At 46.4% G+C, this 17,030-nt stretch overlaps 1 protein-coding gene across 2 annotated transcripts in view; it reads right to left on the bottom strand.

Annotated features, from left to right (window-relative positions):
• Nucleotides 1–17,030, bottom strand: part of LOC100115847 (putative oxidoreductase GLYR1 homolog) — a 37,099-nt gene that overhangs the window by 6,188 nt on the left and 13,881 nt on the right. The gene's annotated exons all lie outside the window — the stretch shown is intronic.

The raw sequence follows: 17,030 nt of genomic DNA, 5'->3' as shown, positions 1-17,030 counted from the left end.
TCGAGTTTCGACATTAATCCGTGAAAGCGTGTAAACGTAACTGTAAAATTTTCGATTAAACGCAGAACGTTGCATATACATACAATACGAGAGTTATATTCACGCGTATAAAATGTTACTATACGGCGCTTCGAGCCCCGCAGATTACATCATCTCATTACGAGAGCAACGAACTTTTGATACTACGCACATGCGCAGACCGACTGCAATTTCTAAGCGATTTTTTTTTTCACAGCCGGGAAAGGAAGTCAAGTGTGCTCGACTTTGTTGCTAAGCGATCGCGCGGCCGCGGGTTCGTTAGCATAACCCGTTGTGCGAGAGTTCATTTTATATTTTCCTCTTTCACGCGGACTGCGGGCCCTGCGCTGCTGTGTTTGGCGCGGTTTTAAGCAAACATTCGCTGGCGTTCACTGGTGCCGGGATCATCGCGTTGAATTTTGATAACGGAACGTGGTGTAGCGCCAAGTCGTAAAACGCACATTCGCGTATAATGAACGACGTGAAGTAGTAAAAATATAATCCACTTGCAAAGCTCTGACAACCATGAATCTCAATTGCTTTGATGAATTGATATCGCTTTTTTATTATTTTCATCGCTATTTATGATGTACTGCCGCGTTATGCTGTTTTATTATATATATATTTTTTAATGGGAAATGATTAATAATAAAGTTCCGATGGTAATACAGCATTTTTTTTTCATTTTTGTTACTGACGAATGATTAAACTGACGTCAAACGAGGGATGACAAAAAATAGCAGTGCGATTGATTAATCCAACCACAAATAACCACTTCCTTTTCAGCTTTAAACTAATTATAGACGAACCAGTTTCATCTCTAACGGTTGTTTGTGAAAATAAAAAGCCATACACCTCGGCGAAGCCTCTATGTGCGGCGATTCAACCACGTCATTCCTTCGATACACCGCTTCGCTTCGAACCGTATACTCCGATGAATCTCGAAACCGTGTACTACACAGCCTCTCCCAGATCAAAGTCCCGACCGACAGCTATAGAAAAAACGAGCAACAACTTTATCCCCGACTACCGAAAATACAGCAGCACTGCATGCAGGAAGCGCGAACCGGAGCGGGCTGATACGTACAGTCGCGCTCGCACTGCGCATCGCATATCCGCGTACGTCACGCGCGGGTTCTTTGACCATCGAGTGTGAAGCGAGCATGTGCCATCTGCTTTTGCTGCTGCACTTCTCTCTATACATACGCGCGCTCGTGTGTGAGTGCAGTGCACGGACGTCCGGGGGCGTATGTGCGGAGGACTGTTGCGGTTTCCGCGCGTCTATTAATCTTGGTTGATCTAGTGCAACTTTAGAAGCTTGTTAATGAATATTAGTTTCCTTATCGATTAATTACTTCCAGTTTATTATCTCTGGATTGATCTCCAATCGAAACAATACACGGCAGCCGGAAAAGTCTCGTTTGTTTCGACTTCAAAGTCGCGGTCGTATCGCTCTTTCTTTTTTCGATAGAGCCGCGCAGTATAGAGCATCACGATTTTTACAACCGCGAAATTATTCAAGCGACCCGCGAACGCTTATACACACACTCGGGCGATAGATAAAACGCGAGAGATAAAACGCTCGTGAATCTTATCGCGCGACAATATAGCGACGATATAATAAAGCCTAATATCGTACACAGCGAGCGCGTGTATCTCGATTGTGCGCCCGTTTATCACGTCTGTTCGCGCTCGAGAGTGTAACAAACCGCCTAAACGATTTTCGCGATCGCGATGTGTTCTATACGTGCGATTCGGCAGTTAGAAGATTCCTCGCATTTTTTCGTGTAAAACGAGAGGGATTGAGATGTAAGAATAGAAGGAAATGGACAGCTCAGCCGACATGAAAATCCGCCGCAAAAAGTGAGAATTCTGTTGGAGCGGATTGAATTGCACCCGGGAAGATTGAGTGTCTTTCTTTGAAATGCGAGAACGTTTTGCCTTCTCTCATAAAAATAGCTTTCTAAACGATTGAGTCGTACGTTTCTATCTGGGGAAAAACTAGGTACATCGCAGGCAGCATTATCTTTTAATTAATTTCCCGCGCAACGCTGCAGCATTGGCTCTATATCACCTCGCTTATCAACGTCGAAATCGAGTTTCTCGCACAGTAGTTTTATTCGCTCGCGAGGAGATAATAAAACTCGTGACGCAACGCCTACACGGCGCCTTATTAAAAGCGATACATCGTTCCATAAGCTCGCTCGGCCCGGAGACGAAAAAAAGACCAGCAACGTTCATGCTCAAGGCCTAAAGTCATCGAACGATCAATCACACCGACCGCAGCCGATTATAATTGCGCCTGGCGACAGCCACGCATTGGAAATTCAAAGACATAACCCAGTTTCACGTACACACGGCCCGGTTAGCTCGAGTTTGGTCGATATTACCCGGGCAGCAGGTGTTTCGGCGGCGGTGGGCGAGTATCGCGTGTCGGGGCCGGCTTTTACCTGGCAGTATTGCGGTTCCATTCCGCTCCACGTATCGATGCAGGAGCTATGTCGTAACCGAGTCCACGCGCATAACACCATACTCGAAGTTTTATTCGGAGAGAGAACATTTTTTACAAGCGACGATGCTCACGTTCTGTTCAAATTGACGCACGTGTATACTTGCACTTTTAACTAATCGGGTGTTGCGAACGAATTTATGAAGTGTGCAGACCATAAAACGTGTCTCGCGTTTCTCGACTCTGTATGCACTTGAAATGATGCACAGCGCACAAGACAAACGTGTCGGCGTTATTTGTCGAATGACAGTAAAACGCTCATTATTTTGAAGGTCGTTCCCGAGCTACATCGGGAAAATCGATTTTTCCACTTTCAACCGCCGTAAATTGTGTTAAACTTGGAAAGCTCATATTTCTCTAGCGAGAGCCGAGAAATTTATCGTTATTAATCCTCGCGAATACACAGCGATAGATCATCCGTGCGAAAATGTTCATTTTAAAACGCATTAGATCGCCACGTTAAATAAAATCGCAACATCAAAAACAAACAATAAAAATGCGCTGACGCAGCAGAAACACTAGCTAGTCTCTACCAAGAAACTTTGATCGCAGCACTTTCGTCGTTGTCGTCGGGTTTCCTCCTGCGCAAATGCGTGACTCTTCTCTGCGTTTTACATCATATAGGAGTGCACTCGTTTCGATCAATTTTTCATCAGCGTATCACAGGAGTCGCTGGGGACGCCACAAAGGACTAGCTAACTAATGCCCCCTAATGGGATATGCTGCACCCTTTTTCACGGTAATTACAATCGCATCATCCAGGGTCAAAGTATGTGACGCGATTACACAAGGTGTCGCAGCTTTTATTCGCGAGTCGTGGTTCTAGAGGCGATGCGGTAAAGTTTCGTTGGATATGCGCAGAGTCGCGAGTTTCTGACCGAGGGATTTTAATAGCGTTTGCTATAAATTCATTTTCGAAATGGAAACGTCGGCCAGCGTCGAGAACTTTGAAATTGCGTAAGTTTCGCATCCCGCTTTCTTTTGTGATTGCATTCCGCAGTACACAGAGAGTTTTGGAGTATAAGCAACTATAACAATGCTCTTTGGTATATACAGTCAAAAGTAGAACGCTCGCACGCAGTCGTGCAAATTAAATCTTAATTGCAGCTCTTCAGCTTATTTTGAAAATTTTCCCAGCGCTTTTTCCGAGAGCTTGTTACACCGGTACAATCGGTTATGTCTAACAATTAAGGCGCGGCGGCATATACTTTCGTTATGCGATGAAATTTTCTATGAATAGTGCCGCAATATTTCACGCAGCGAAGAGTGTTTGCGCTGCACTCGAAAAAAAGAAGGACTGATTGACGTAAATCGGACTGCTCGATTCCATTCGCGAAAGTAACTTCGAAGATCCTCGAAATCCTCTAATAAAACCAGCACAGCTGTGCGCTATTGACCTCGCGCGCGATGATTTTATGACGTCGTAAAATCATTCGACATCAGCCATGCGAAGGCTTCTCAGTTCTAAGCCAGAGTGACTCTGCGCATTATGCAGCTAAACCCTGCCCCGCGATAACGAGATAGGTGAAAAATCCACCCCAATAACCCTTTGAGGTCGAGAGCAGACCTTGCGAAGTATATATCCAACGTCGATACATCGGTATGTTTGCGATTCATCCAATTTGGCACAGACATATAGGCTCGTAAACGTACATCCCGCGAGACCGATATCGAGCGTGTGAGCCCTGGCTTTCCAATTACTCTGAAAGCGCGCGAGTTTTATTCGCTTCGGGCTTATACGCAGGTATACCATTGCGAGCTGCAGACTCTTCATGGCAAGGTGATATACCCTGCAACGTTTTGCCGCATTGTCGTGCAGTCTATATAGGTATGTAAGTGCGGGGGAGCTGTGTATAGGGGGAATGTAGGGGATGCATAATCGGGTGAATAGTTTATTGAACCATGTGGGAGGCACATCGCCCGGATTTTTATGCATTTTTCCGGGGAAGTATGATGACCAGAATCAGTTTCGTTGTTTTGTGTAGCTGAAATATTTATACGAATGCTTTCAGAATCCAATAAGCATAGGTGCGCGCTAATGTCCCATCGGCCTCGCGCGACAAATCACCATCGAGGGTTAAAGGGTAAATCCGTAATAGTTCTCGCAACAAAGTCCAACCATCTTTTTCGCAGTATTGACCAACTCTCTCTCTCTCTCTCTCTCTCTCTCTCTCTCTCTCTCTCTCTCTCTCTCTCTCTCGCTCTCTCTCTCTCTCTCTCTCTCTCTCTCTATCGTCTTTCGCCCCTTCCTCGGGGGGTAGCTGCAGCAGCAAGTGCACCCGAGAACTTCTTCTTAGCTCGTTACCTCACGCGGGCTTCACGGCTCGCGAGCCTTCCGGGAGGGCTTGGATTACTCTGTGCACCGGAACGCAACTGATGCTCCAGGTTCATTCTCTGACAGTGAAGCATTATAGCGCGGTTTTTTCCTTTGTCGGTGTATCGAAAATTTCATTCAAGGCTGGCATCATTGAGGTCCTTTGTTAGCGTTGGGCTTATTTATAGACTGACCGGCTTTGTGTCGTGGTTTTTCGCGGGTTATACGACAAATAACGTATGACAAAAAATATTTGCCCGACTAGTTTTATTTTGTTTTTTAAATTAGAGCACTCGATGGCAGAAATAAATCATCGACGGACGAATCACGGGTCGTTATTATATATTCCTCTTTCACGGCTCGATATATTCCGAGCGTGACAAATGGGCATTCTTCCAGCACTTCATGGGGAGGTAAACAGCGTCGTTTGGTCAGTGGATTGGAGAAAGATGCGCAGACAGGCAAAAAATGCCCAACCTTGATCGTATACCAGCGTCTTCAATACTTCAAGCGCCGCTGTAATAGCATCATCATAAGCCGAGGGTGTAACGAGCTGCGCGTTTTGGACGACGTGGAATTATCCTTCCGAAATTGAGCTCTTGGATAGATGGATGAATTATACAGATGCTGAATTCAGACTTTGGCGCACGTTGATATACCACGGGTTTACCGTCCGCATGATGCGCGCGGTCAATACTAAATACTTAATAACTCGGCTTTATGAAATATTTAGTGACCTCGATGTAAATTAACAATTCGAGTTGGATATTCGGCAAGACCTCTCATGCAAACCGCCAGTTACACTTCTGCATATTCCAGACAAAGGCAAAAAAAGGCAAAAAAAATGTCAGCGCAGTAACGTCGCTCTTCACGACTCACATCAACGATCCGGTTGCATTAACGTATAATTACATTACAACGTAAAAGAAAGAGACAATCAGCCATCTGATAGTATACGTGCAACGCGCATAAGGATGACATTCCGTAAAAAAACATAAGACGATAACAACAACGTACGTATTTCATTCTGATAATTAAGCGTCGAAGAATCTATAGCATCGGGACGCGTCACGATTAGATATATAAAAACGGACTATCGCCCGAAGGGGGGCACGGATCCCGGCACGTGCACAACCTCATTCTCGTCGCGCATACCCTCTTCCAAAACGCTCACACTGACTGATGGAAAAAAAGAAATACTAGCAGCCAGCGATCGAACGGATAAATATTGACAGTGTATATATTTTCCCGCGGCCAAAATTGGCTCTCGGTTCGAGAAAAAGCTGTAGCGTCGCGACGAAGCATGAATAATTCGCGTCGAGAGCAGGAAAGAGAGAGAGAGAGAGAGAGAGAGAGAGAGAGAGAGAGAGAGAGAGAGAGAGAGAGAGAGAGAGATAGCGAGGAGCAACGGACCTCCCCGACGACGACGACGACGAGTCGTTCGCGCCGACTATGTGTCTTTGGGCGAGCGAGTGCTTCTATTTATAAAGGCCTGAAAAGGGCGACTGACTTAGCTTTCACCGTCGAGGGCTTTCGGGTGTGTGTGCTCTCTGTATTATATATATTTTGCGATTAATTCTGAGGGCTGGAGGCATGATCGTAGGCGCGTTCGGGAAGGAGAGCTGTTTTGAAAAACAGAGTTCGACGATGGGCTGTTCTATTCTTGGCCCCGGGAAAAGTGCTCGAATTTAGAATGAAGTGTATACCTCCACGAAATAGCGTTGGCGGTATACAACGTCTCGCGATCAAACGGAGCTCTACACTCGCAGGTACCGAATCAATAAAACATCATCGCCCGTCGATTCCAACTAAAAATACGAAGCAACAATTACTCGAGCCGATAGCCACTCTATCCGCCGATAAAAAATTCGTCCGCTCATGCAGCCCACCTTCGCTCTTTAACCTCTAACCAACGAGTTGGAATATGCATACACAAATCCACCTTCCGCGCTATTAATCGTCTAGAGCGCCTCTAATACATATAGAAGTTATAGCGGCCGTCCGCTAGAATTAAGTACACACTCGGGCGATTCCGACGGAAGCTTTCCGGAGAGCTTTTAGCGGCCAAGGCGGCGATAGTTCAGTTTTCGCGCTATTAATACGGGAGGACTTACTCGTCTCCGCGCGATTATTTTCGGGGCTCGACTGGCAATATAACAGGGTACCGACGGATGGGAGGAATTTTTGTTAACAGCGCAGCGCCTCGTGAAACGCTGATGAATTGTGCCGTGATTTATATCTCATTCCGCGATGTCGCGCAAATTGTTTTCCAACGCCGCGCTTGAAAGGTCTGATAATCGAAAAGTTATTCGAGTAGGAGCCGAGCAAAAGTTTTCTCATATCATTTATCAAAGGAAGAATATCTCCCGCAGCGCAGAGGCCAATGAATAAAGCGTAAGCCGTGCGGGATGAAGCAGTTCATAATTTAAAAGAAAAGACAAGCGGCGCACCGATCCCGGAAGAAATCAATTCGTTCCACATTCTTATCTCGGCCGTGTACTGTGGTATGTAGTGTGTCGCATCGTCCCAATAAAAATCCGCTCGGCAACGCATAGCATCAGCCGCTCGCGCGCGGGGATCATCCATAACCTCACAAACACGGGCTATATGCGCGATCAGCTGGGCGTCGCGCGGCGTTGCCGTCGCCGGATCAATATCCCGAGGTGCGGCAACGTCGCGGACGGCGATCTATTATAACGAAGTATATATGTTATACCTACTCCGCTGTACTGCAGCAGCGCGACACACACCGCATGTTTATGAGAGCTACCCGAGACTTTTGGAGGTTAGGATTAGGTCAGCTGGCCAGGGGGATGATTTGTTTGCCTTTCGGGGGGACGCTCGTTATGTCGTACGGTCTGATAGCTTTTTGATGGGCTCTGATGATCCATTGCCGTGGCCCGTTCTAATGATGCTGCGTCAATTCGCGCGAAACGGTAATGACAAGTGTACATCGAGTTATGTTCGAGTGTGCCTGCATAATTTCTGTATATAACGGCGCAGAGCTTCGTAATTCCACTCGGCGCGTTTTCCCATTAGTACAGCGTCACTCTGTTAAAGTGCTTAATAATCCGCATCTAGATGAAACGAGAACATTCGTGCGCTCATTTCGACGAGTAATATTATTTATGCTCCGATCCGAGTGCGCGCAGAAAGCTATAAGCCGATTAAACTTTCGCGAACGCTTCCCGCGTCGCAAAATAATAGGAGAACACGCGCAAAAACATCAAGCTATGAATACAAGCGCGAAACGATAAAGCTACCTATCAAAAAACTAGCAAGCGCACGTTACACGAGTTTAACGCGTCACCGAGATAGCGCGGAGCTGAATCGCTTGGAAAACACATCCACTCGAGTGCATATACCTACTCGCATTGACAGAGAGACGGGCTCCAGAGGGATGTACAAAAGCGCCGGAATTTTCACGATAGCGCCTTTACACGTTATCTAATTACCCGGGACGGCATTCATGGGCTGAGGCTTTTTCTTCGGACGCACAACTGCGACGGCCGCCGCACCAGTGTTGTGCTGGAACGGCGGAGTTCACGGTTAATCGACGAGCGAATTCCCCGCCGACACCTACATCCGCATTTGTGCTATAGTCGTCGTTATTACGTATGTGCTCGTCGTACACGCTCCGCTTCGATTCGTTTGGTTAGCTCTCTGCGTGTAGCGTCCATCTCCGCTGGTATTATTTTCATTATCTTATCGAGTTGCTTCTGCCCGACGCGATGTCTTCGTTCTCTCTCGCTCGCTAGCGCGCGTGTTTTTCAGTCAACGTCGAAGGATTTTCAACTTTTATGCCGGGCGCGCGTTTTTACACGCGAAGAGGCAAAAAGTAAAAGCTCTGTAAGTGGAGGAAAATCGATGGTCGACGCTATAACGGAAGGGATTCGATATAGAGCTCATCTCAACGATGAGTATATGACATAAAGTGCGAACGTTTTCGGGATTAATTTATAATACTTTTGATGCGTTGTTCAACAGGTTACCGAGCGTTAAATGCAAATTTTTTTTTTATTTCCTGTCCGCGGTAATTATACACTCGTGATAAGTCCTCTCGGAGGCGCTTATTTCGATTCTTTCCACGGCAAAAAGCTCCGGCTCTGATCGTATTACGCTTATTTACATATTAATTGCAGCCGGGTGGAAAATTAATTCAAATAACGGTTGTCCGGTTAACGAAAGAAGATAATAACACAGATTCTACAGCGTGCGCTAAATTTATGTATTTTTTATTCGCGAATCAAACGATGCCTGCGCGTATCTCGCGTGCGCGAGCAAATATACACGTCATAAATGGCAAATTAATACCTCTCGCGTGTGCAACAACAAAGAACGGAAGCTTCCCAACGAGTCTTCGCGCCGCAGCTTTCAACGTGTAATAATATAATAGGCGTCTTTGCACTCGATTTTTGCACGTGTGGAAGGGATTGCTGTATCGCAATATAGCCCTTATTGATCGAGAGCTTTTTCAATCAGCGAGTAACTGCGTTTTTTCCACGATGTTGTGGGCGTGCAAAACGCCGCGACAGTAGTCAATGGAGATAACGAGTAAAGCGACAGCTCGTGAAAGACTTTTTTAGTTAAGTTTATTTTTTTTTTGCATTGGTCCAACGCTCTTTGGCGTGTCTAGTGCTCGTCGATAAACCCCCAAATCTTCTTCACAAACAGTATTACGTTTCGTTAACCCTGATTCTTTTGTATATTGCGCTCAGTGGTTGGTAGATTAGGCTCCATTTTTACGGGACCGCGCGTATAGCTCTCCTAAATTCGAATAAATATAGAGCAGCGCGAATTTTTCCACATCCGCCGAGAACGAGCGTGTAATCTTATCTCTCGCCTACCGTAACCCACGCGGTGTGAAAGAAAAAAAATTCGAGGCTTTCGATGCCCTTCGAACGTTAAATTTATTATTTCAATAGCTGCGGCAAGACGTCGATTAATCGAGCGTTTGCCCTCTTATCAGCGCCGCGCGCGCAGTTTATCGTCGATTTCGCGCGAAAAGCAAACGTTCCATCCGCTTGTACGAGCGAGACACCAGGTAAATTAAGAATAACACAGATCCGTCTACTATCGCGATCGTTTATCGCGAACACAATTAAACCAGTTAATCGAGCTTTCGTAACATTTCGTTGAAAGGTTTCAACTCGATTGCGAATGCCTGCGCGAAAATCCCTGTTTCAATCAAATTGTCCGTTAAATTGCGATGCTGCTGCGCGTACCTACATATAGAATTCGTGTAAAATGCGTCACGAGATGCGCGCGAAACGGAGCGGGAGAGGAATTTTTTGTGCAGCTCGACGAGAAAAACGTGTTTTCCCAGTATGACAAGTCGATACACCTGTTTTCCAGAGCTGGGAGGAGTTTCGCGAGCTGAGTTTCAAAGCCTGCAGTACCTGTACACTCCGGCAAGTTTACGGGATTATTGATTTTTAATGAACGGTGCACACTTTCTTTCGATCCTCTGATGGTCGCGTACATATTTACGAAATCAAAAGCGGGCTTCTCGGAAATTTCGAACTATAAACAAACAAAGCTCGCTTATTTGGAAAAAGCGCGTTTACACAATCGAACCGCGTGTCCGTTACGCAGCTAACGAGTATGAGCATGAAGCCAAGATTTCGAAAGACCGACGCACACGCTTGATTAACCGGCTAATCGTTACGCCGGTATAATTGATGTAGTCGCGAAAAGGGTCGTCATTAGTCAGTCTGCGCGAATCTGAGGATATACATAAGCATTAATTTCGCGCTGCGAATGCTCGTTTTATCTCGCAAAGTTAAGAGAAAAGGCGTGGGAGTAAATGACGAGTGATATTTATATTTACGACCGAGCTGTGATCTGGTCCAAAATTAAAATGACTCAATAAAAGTCTTGATGTTGGAGCCTGTTATTCTTGGAATATGCGATTTTCGAGCGCTTATAAGCAATTTTGTCATTGCGACGATTCGCGCTCGACAACAGAACTTTCTTTGTGCATTATCCAAGTAAAGCCGTCCACCTTGCGCAGAGATTAAACAATATTTTACAATTCTGTTGCCGGAAGAAAGTTGAGCAGGCTACCCAGCCGGCCAAGTAACTCAAAAATATACAACAAAACAGTAAACAACAAAGCCCAGCATCAGAGCCGAGCTAATTTATCGGTCGAGAGAAGAGTCAGTCAGTTGAAGAGAAAGCGCGAGGTCATGAGACAAGATGCGCAAGTGCATCGCTGTGTCGTGACATTTACGCGGCGTCGCGAAAATCGACGGTTTATTTATAAACCAACGCTGTATCTCTGTGTGTGTGCAATGACTTGTCGGACTCGCGAAAGCTTCTAGAGCCTCGATAGCGTGGGCCACAGCTGCGGGACTAAGTAGCGAAGGAGGCTATAGGACTGCTCGAGAAGCCGGTAGAGGTGATTCCAGCGGATTTAGGGGATTTGCGATGATTGTCGTGACGTTGATATGACGTTTTTTCATAATGTTTCTTCGTTTGGACGGATGCCGAGATTTCAATATTTATTTTGGACCTGACTGATGGCTGAATTGTAAACCGATCTGTTCCGCTCGAGCGGATATTTGAACGAAACGGAAACGCGAGTGTTCGATATCGCGAATTTCGTAAAATTTGAAATTGAAACACATAGCCTGGTACGTATAGAGTTAACTGTTTGTTGTTGTTGCTATGACGTAAAGCGAAACTCTGTAGATCTGCAGCGCATTTATTTTAAAGCCGATGAATGAACTAACTGATTAGAGCTTTTTAGAAATTCAATTAAAAGTTGGAAAAGCGCAGATAAATATTCGAAGCGTTTCAATAATTCCTCATGCAGTACATCGGAAGTTTTCAATCGATACTTTTTCTAACGCGATTCGCCGGAACTTTCTTGGCTTGATTTAAGAAAGAAAAAGGTATAAACTCAATTAAAAACTGAAATTGAATTCACGAGAAGAACAAGGCGAAGAAAAATAGCGACTTTTCTCAAGTCGAGCGAGCCTGTGCGCGACAAATTCAATTGAAAATCCTATGGCGCCAGGCATAGTAAACACCTTTACACGAGACTAACAAGCACGAACAGGTGACGAGATTTACCTAGTTCCCGCACAATTGAACTGCGACCAACTGGGTCACACGCGTTATTTAATTAATTTGCATCCACCCCTTTATGCGCGATGCGCATTTTACTTCAGTTTTAATTAGCTATAAGATTAGAATTAAGTATGGCAAGACTTACGCTCCGATGAAAAAATCAGTGATATGACTCTTTTGACTCACCTGCAACAAAAAGGAAAAAACACAAGATTAGAACAAACGTTCAAACAACGCGAGTGATATTTTCAATAATAAGTCTCTCCCCGCGGCCATAGCGCAACTTTCCCAAACAAAGTCGCTTACGGATATACGCAGCATCGGTCTAATGGAAAAGTAAACGCGCGAAATGGAACCTCGGTCGCCCCATAATACATCCGTGATCCCGAAAACTGCGCGACGACCCTCGTTCTCGACGTCTGGTGGCAGTTTGCCCCTGACCGAGCGAGAGAGAACCGGCAGAAGGCATACACTCCTCGCCGAGTTGGCACAGCGAGCACGTGTATACTTTTACGTGACGCACATCAGACGATAACCGAACGGGAGGAAGAAGACGATAGCGATGCTTTTTTCCTTCCTGCGGATACGCACTTTTGCTTCCTCTTTATATCAAAATGTAAAATAACGTTTTCCCTCACTCTACCGCAGAGTAAAAAATCTCTCTCGAGTGAAGCACAAATCCTCATTACGACACGCGAGCCCCATCCCTCTTGCTCGTTGCAGAGGGCACTTGCCAAGGACGAGATCGCGCTGGTATATACTTCTTTTCCGGAGGCTAGGCTTTTACCGAGATTGCTCGCAAAGGGGATTAGCATAATTGACGAATCCGATCGATCGGCTTTGTATTCTTTCTCCGTATACAGAGAGGAGGGCCTTAGAGATCGTTATCGGGGCTGAATCACGTCGATGAAAGGCTGCGCGCCGCGGATTATAACGCGAGGGATGATGTATTGGTTCCTGGTCGCACAGGAAGGCTAAAGATTTATTGCCGCGAACGTGCCCTGAAAAATATTCACAGCGCAGCTCTTCGATCGGTGCAACCGAGGCTACACGTATATAGCGCGAAACAATGAAATTCATTTCTATATACGCAGAGCCGCGCTGCACTACTTGGCAACGTACTCCGCGAGTGAAATTCTTCCATTCCCGCAAGTGAAAAAGCGCACACGCGTCCTTGCGCGCGCATAGCTGTGCTGCCGCCGCAGTGGGACGATAAAATAGCTTTCGCGTTATACATCCGCTGGTGTAGAGAATAAAACGGCCGAGCTGTTCGAGGAGGGCGATCTTTCCAGGAGACAAGAAGAATAAGTACGTATACCGTGGACTCTCCGATGTAATTTCCTCGTTACGCTGCCTCATCAGCAGCAGCGGTGTCGGGAATGGAGGGCATTTTTCTCGCGCGAGTGGGATGCATCAGCTGCAGCGCGCTGAGCGAGAAACTCCGACTATACAAGGATTCCGCGTCGCTATTCTTAGAAGGCAAACCGCGGCCGCTTTTATGGAAAAAAAAATAACGAGCGTTATCGAAGACAATAACCGCGACACGCTGTTACGCAACTAGCCAAAAGTTCCGAGAAGAACTTTCCCGTTCGGATCTCTCTCGCATGGAAATCGAAAGCAACAGCTCTCGTCCCGTGAGGCGAGTCTAATATGGTGAAAGTAGAAGCGAGAGCAGAAGGTTGTCCCGTAGAGGTCGAGCTCGGCTTTATTCGATTTCGCCACGATATGCAGTATATACCTCCTCGCGAAGGTGTAAATATACAGACACGTGGAAATTGGATTCCGCCCGATTATCGGGAATTTCGTTAGGCCGCTTAGCGCGCGGAAAGACCGAGAGCTCTGCACTCGCTCTGTGTGTGTGTGTGTGTGTGTGTGTGTGTGTGTGCGCGCGCGCGCGCGTGGCTTCTCGCGATTCGCGCCGGCGATGCGAGGATATAGCATGAAATTTGCCGGGCAGCATCGATTTTGCGCCTTTCTGTATTTCCCCCGAGACGGCCTTTATATTGTCGGAGCCCTGATTATTATACGCAGCATCATTTTCTTTCTGCAGCAGCATCACGAGAAATGAAATGATATTGTCGAAACATGATCGAGAAAAAGAAGAGCCAGTCATTGCCAACAATAGACCGGAATCAAGACTAAAGATAGCTCGGAATTTTTCATCTCCGGTTTTCCCTCGAGGAGCGCGGAAAAAGCTACTCTGTAACCGGCGTTAGAATCTCAATTCGATTCGGGGTTATAAGAGATGCGCGGGAGAGAACTAAAGCTTGCGCGAAAATTCCCCAGTGCGCGAGCGGGCAATTAAAGCTCGTCGGCGGGCGCGTAAATATACACGTGCGCTTGCGTGTGTATACACTATATGGCCGAGCTTTAAAACAAGTGCTGCACAGCTTTCGTCACTGGCTCTCTCGGAATTGTTTTTCCGGAGCGCCGTTTTAAAATCACCTCTATCTCGATCGGACGAATGTCGCAAAAGCCAACGGCAGTAGCAAGTATACGCCACTGCAGCGACGACCTCGTCCCTCTCGTGTCTTGTCCTCTCGAAATTCCCCGGCGGCACGACCCGTCGCTTAATTAGTAATGATTAACCGTCGCGCAAGCTCTGGCGTTGTCCTCTTTCTCCTCGAGAAAAAGTCCCCCGCGAGCTGTGTGCGTATGCGCTGCGGCAAACACACAAGCTCTGCGTCTCCAAGAAAGTTCAGCGAGACTTCCTATACATTGTTTTATTAAGTTTGCTGCAGCAGACATGTAACGCGCGGACTGTACAGCAGTTGTCGCCGATGGGTCTCGAGGGGGAAAGCAATTATTCCAGTTTCTCAAACGTGTTTGCGTATGTGTGTACCCATATAGACACGAGATTAATTGGCGGAATTGAGCGGGATGTACGAGAGGCCCTCGTGTTTTTATTCCATTTTTGAATTTCAATTCTCATGAATGAATTAATTCTATACGCGGTCTACTCTCTCGTAGGGATATGGAGATGAATTTTCCCGAGGCTGTTGCGTCATTCGCGCCGACAGCTATAATAACCCAATTTTAATTACGAGAAGAGACGTGACGTTTCTCGAAATAAATTGTTTCATGCGCTTCGCGATTCTTCTTGTTTGTTTGCATGCCCGCAATCCACGCTGACCCGCTCGAGCTATTTTCGGGGCTTTCCAAAGTCGAAAGGAGAGTAATCCTCGCGAGCAAGTGAAATATACACAATGAATTTTTAAATTTCGCTCTCACCTGCGCTGCACAACTCGAGCAGAAGAAGCAGCGCATTGTTCCGGCCCCGAGCAGCTGCAATTTCGTCAGGCCGCGCTCTGACTGTCGACACCTGTCTTTGCAGGATATTCCTGAAATAACGCGCATCGGTGCTCGAGGGAGCTAACCGCAAGAAGGCGAATCTGTAATGGAAGTACTCTTCCACATCCTCTCAGAATTCACAAAAAATCCGCGCGACTTCAAAATCCACCCACGTACATCCTCTCCCCTCTTAACAGAATGTATGTGCACGAAATAGTTTTCTCGGCGTGGCAACGCAGCATCGCTAATGAAATCCATAAAACCCTCAAGCGTCGCTGAGACTTTGAAATTTCGGCAACACAGCGCCTTACAGCGCCTTGCACGCGCTCCGCTTCTTCAAAGCGAAAGACAGAGACAAGCCTCGCCTTTGGACCTCAATACAGGTATACGAGGCTCGGCTCCAGCTGTACAACAGCAGGAGGAGGAGAGGCTCACAGAAATACCTATAGCTACAGGCCAGCGGCACGTAAACTCTCGCCCGGCCGCTTTTGCTGCTGCTCTTTCTCCCGTCGGTGTGTTGCAGTCGGCAGTGCCTGTGTATATAGCTATACCTATACCGAGCAGCAAGTTTTATCCGCGCGTATAATATACGTGTACGTGGCGCAGTTTCTCCCTTTACACACAGACACACGCGTGGCTTTGATGCGGTTGCCGCGACTTTTTTCTCCTCACCTCTTCGGGATGCATGCATGCAGTATCTATATCTATTGTCGGGGATATTACTTTTTCCGCTGCGGCAAAGTGCAGCCCGTTTCTGCGGAAGTTTTGGAAAATGCAGTTTACTCGGCCGCTTTTGAAGTGTAAGACTCTATACGGTGGCTCTAGTCGAGAGGAGAATATCGACTGTGCATTACGTACTCTACAGCTGAGATGCAGATTATACGCAGTTTAGAATTTGGGAAAATTTAGTGCCCGCTGTAAAAGCAAATTTTTTGCGAAATTCGCCAGGGATTTCTCGAAGCTACCAGCTGTGCGCGCGCAGACCCGGGAGGTCGCGTGCGACGTTGCCGCGTTATACACGCCAGGAAGGAAGAGGCGGACGAAGGAAGCTTTCTCTCTCTCTCTCTCTCTCTCTCTCTCTCTCTCTCTCTCTCTCTCTCTCGCTCTCTGGTGTTGCTGAATGGGAGGTCGAGAGGCCGAGAGTGAAAAGGACAAGGCGATGATGAATTGACGGCCGTTTCTCCAGGGTGGATTTTCCCGCAATTTCGCAGAGAGATGAACATTTTAATTTTAATGTACTACATTTCGTTATTCGTCGATTCAGAGTCGATATCGGATTACCCAAGTTTTGATAAAATTTAACAGACGCTCTTTGTTCGAGGTTCCTTTTTCGAGAGATAATACTGTTGTTCGACATGATGAATGGCGTCGATCGAACAAACGCCATGATTACGCTATAGATACGTACGCGCATTAGTAAAAAATCGTGAAACTCGTTATATTATAGTTAGGGTAACGACTCTACACACTACTGGTCACATAATTAATTACAGCTACTGCCGGCACTTTATCTTCGAAAGTGAAGTTTGCCTCGTTCGTCGTAAGTTCAGAAAGGCAATAATAATTGCTCTGGCTTTCTAACGCGCCTATTTAGCTCTTTGTGCAAAATAACTATATAATCAGAAATTCCGTCGGTTCTGATGTCTCTATTTTCCACTTTCGACTCCTTATCTACGCCGCTGGAGATATACGTTAACGTCCAAGTCGTACACACACTCGAGGAACAGCTACGCGAGTTTCCGAGGCCGTACAGATGTTAATAAACGCGCCACGAAATAATATTAACATCTGGTGTGTACACACACACATACATAGAGAACAATG

The sequence above is a fragment of the Nasonia vitripennis genome, chromosome 1, assembly GCF_009193385.2.
Source record: "Nasonia vitripennis strain AsymCx chromosome 1, Nvit_psr_1.1, whole genome shotgun sequence".
NCBI lineage: Eukaryota > Metazoa > Arthropoda > Insecta > Hymenoptera > Pteromalidae > Nasonia > Nasonia vitripennis.
This window is presented reverse-complemented; position numbering and strand designations above follow the sequence as displayed.